This window comes from Triticum dicoccoides, chromosome 6B (assembly GCF_002162155.2).
Source record: "Triticum dicoccoides isolate Atlit2015 ecotype Zavitan chromosome 6B, WEW_v2.0, whole genome shotgun sequence".
Lineage (NCBI taxonomy): Eukaryota > Viridiplantae > Streptophyta > Magnoliopsida > Poales > Poaceae > Triticum > Triticum dicoccoides.
The window spans coordinates 506,686,249-506,689,767 of NC_041391.1; positions in this window are offsets into that span (position 1 = coordinate 506,686,249).

Sequence of the window (3,519 nt, forward strand, 5' to 3'; positions counted from 1 at the left end):
GACTGATTGGCCGTTAGGAACGGACCTGAACAATCCCACGCAGCACTATACGATCCTTTGTTTGCATGCAACCGATTTTTTGCATGCAACCTATTTTGCCTAATTGCATGCAGATGTATATGACGAGCAAATATGCATGCACGCGTAATTTTTTTTTATGAAGTCAGCAAAGATTTCAATGAAAATTTAAATTTAAATTTTTTTAGCTTAAACCGTCTGTTCAATCGAAAATTGTTTTCACATAAAAATCATCGCGACGAGAGATTCGAAACTAGATCTTGTGTTGGCATGTCCAGATGTTTTTTTTGTCAAAAGTTACCACATGTGGACTATGTAAGTTATCATGACCAAAGTTGAAAAAAGCGCTTGTAAGAGTTGTCCAATACATGTTTGTATTAACAAGTTGGTTAAGTCCTATAAGCAGAGTTCTTAGTTTGGAAATGTCTGACATGGTATATGATGACCAACAAGCATAGGGGATCAATTGTAGCTCTTTTCGATAAGTAAAAGTGTCGAATCCAACGAGGAGCAGAAGGAAATGACAAGTGCTTTTTCAGCAAGGTAATGTCTGCAAGTGTTGAAATTGTAAATAACAGAGTAGTTTGATAGCAAAGGTAATTTGTAATGAGCAAGTAACAATAGTAGTAACAAAAGTGCATCAAGGTAGTACAATCCCTTTGAGGCAAAGGACAGGCCAAAACGGTCTCTTATGATAAGCAAAGCGTTCTTGAGGGTACACGGGAATTTCATCTAGTCACTTTCATCATGTTGGTTTAATTCGTGTTCGGTACTTTGATAATTTGATATGTGGGTGGACCGGTGCTTAGGTGATGTTCTTACTTGAACAAACCTCCTACTTATGATTAACCCTCCCGCAAGCATCCGCAACTACAAGAAAAGTATTAAGAATAAATTCTAACCATAGCATTAAACTTTTGGATCCAATCGGTCCCTTACGGAATATCGCATAAACTGGGGTTTAAACTTCTGTCACTCTCGCAACCCATCATCTAATTTGCTACTCCACAATGCATCCCTTAGGCCCAAATATGGTGAAATGTCATGTAGTCGACGTTCACATGACACCACTAAGGGAATCATAACATACATACTATCAAAATATCGAACACATATCAAGTTCACGTGATTACTTGCAACATGATTTCTCCCGTGAAAGAACATGCGGTGCCTCCATGTTTGGTTTTGGCAATTGATGATAATCTCTATGGACTAATGGTTTCCTTGAGTTATATTTGAAGGGTTTGTCCATAGGCTTTTCTTGGAGTCCATTTGTTGGTCTCAAGGAGAGTTTCTGATGACCACGGTGCTATTAAGGAATTATCCAAAGATCGGTCATGTGAGTGTTGAACTTATTGCAAGCATGTCTTGAAGAAGAAGATTGTGTGATCATTCATGTTTACCTTCAAGACATCATCCAAATGAAGAGAGTTGGAAAGATTCAAGGTTGATCAAGACTAAGTCAAAGAATGAATCAAGTTGATCAACACACAAAGCATAGAAGATGTACCGAGAGGGATCAAGCGATCCCATGGTATGGTAAGCATTGTCAATTACGCTTTGTGTACTAACCCATGATCTTCGTGAGAGTTCTTTGTGGGGTTAGGTTGTGGTGTGCAAGTTCAAGTGAAGCATCATGAAGAGATCAAATGCTTGAAGCTTGCCGTCCATTGTGGTGACGATGGACTTGTGAAAATGTGCGGAAGTGTGGCTCACCCATAGTGGAGTATGTGGGAGCAATCAACTAGTCTTCATCGAGCCAACGCAATCAAGAAAGGTGGTCCGACTTGAGGGAGTCAAGATCGTCATCATCTAGCTCAAGTGGACCATGTGCAAGGCAAAGGTTTGCCCTTGATGGGTTTTCTATTTTACCGGTCTCATGGTAGTTGTGGGAGACCGGGTTATAGGATCGATTGTCGTACTATCAAGGGGGGCTCTCGATGAGTTGCTTGATCGTATCGTTCGTAGAGAGCTCAAACCATTGCATCCTTGCATCAACTTTTTGGTTCTTGTTTGGTTCTTCTCCTTGTGAGATTTGGAGCGTATGGTCATTTTTATGACAAGCTCGAGTTCATCGAAAACGGAGTTCACATGCATCTTCTATGATGTTTTCGATGTTGGAGGGTATGCCGGTTCTTCTCTATTGGAGGTTTCACTCCTTTGTTTGCTAAGCATACCTCCCCTGCCTCTTCTTCTATAACCAGTCGTTGTTTTGATGCTACTCGTTGTCTTGTTTCAAACAAGCTTGAGTTTGCTCAATTCGGAGCTCATTTGCAGAAGTTATGGCAGTTCTGGTTTTCCTTGGAGTATACTTTGTTTTCGCGGAAATGGCATAAGGATGGCGCCAGCGGTAGTACCGCTGGGCCGGAGCGGCAATACCGCTTATCGCCACAAGCGGTAGTACCGCTGTCCCACAACGGTAGTACCGCCCATGGCCATAAGCGGTAGTACGGCTCCGGTTCCGCACTGGTACCGCCTCGACTCGAGACATGGTTTTCTCGTGTCGGGTTCAGCGGCAGTAGAAGCAGCAGTAGGAGCGGTAGTACCGCTCGTGAGCGGTAGTACCACTGGGATGAGCGGTACTACCGTCCCAAGGTTCATGTTGTGTTGCTCGTTTTCCCTGCTTCTTCCGCCCAAGCGGTAGTACCGCTCGTGGAGCGGTAGTATCGCTCGTGTGCGGGCTGAGCACATAACGGTTGGATTTTTCCCCTCCTATAAAAGGGGGTCTTCTTCCCCAATGAACCTTATCCTTTGAGCTCGTGTTCTTCCCCCATTGTTGACCTTCTTCGAGCTTGCTAACTCTCAATCCCTCCATGGATTCTTGCTAGTTTTTGAGGGAAAAGAGAGAGGAGATCTAGATCCACGTTTCCACCAATCACTTTCTCCTCTAAGTGAGGGGAACCCCTTGGATCTAGATCTTGGAGTTCTTCGTGTTCTTCTTTCGTTCTTCCTTTCATTTTCCTCCCTAGCATTAGTTGCTTTGGTGGGATTTGGGAGAGAAGGACTTGGGCACTCCGTGTGCCCTTGCCATCGCATTTGGTGCATCGGTTTGAGTTCTCCACGCGATACGTGGAAGTTACAAGTTGAGAAGCTTATTACTCTTGGGTGCTTGGTGCCCTTGAGCTTGTTCCTCTTGGGTGCTTGGGCGCCCTAGACGGTTGGTGGTGTTCGGAGCTCAATCATTGTGGTGTAAAGCTCCGGGCAAGCGTCGGGGTCTCCAATTAGGTTGTGGAGATCACCCCGAGCAATTTGACGGGTTCCGGTGACCGCCCCCAAGGGTTGCCAAAGTGTACGGGTTCGGTGACCGCCCCCAAGGGTTGCCATTTGTACGGGTTCGGTGACCGCCCTCAAGGGTCCCTTAGTGGAATCATGGCATCTTGCATTGTGCGAGGGTGTGAGGAGATTAGGTGGCCCTAGTGGCTTCTTAGGGAGCATTGTGCCTCGACACCACTCCAAACGGAGATTAGCATCCGCAATGGTGTGAACTTCGGGATACATCAT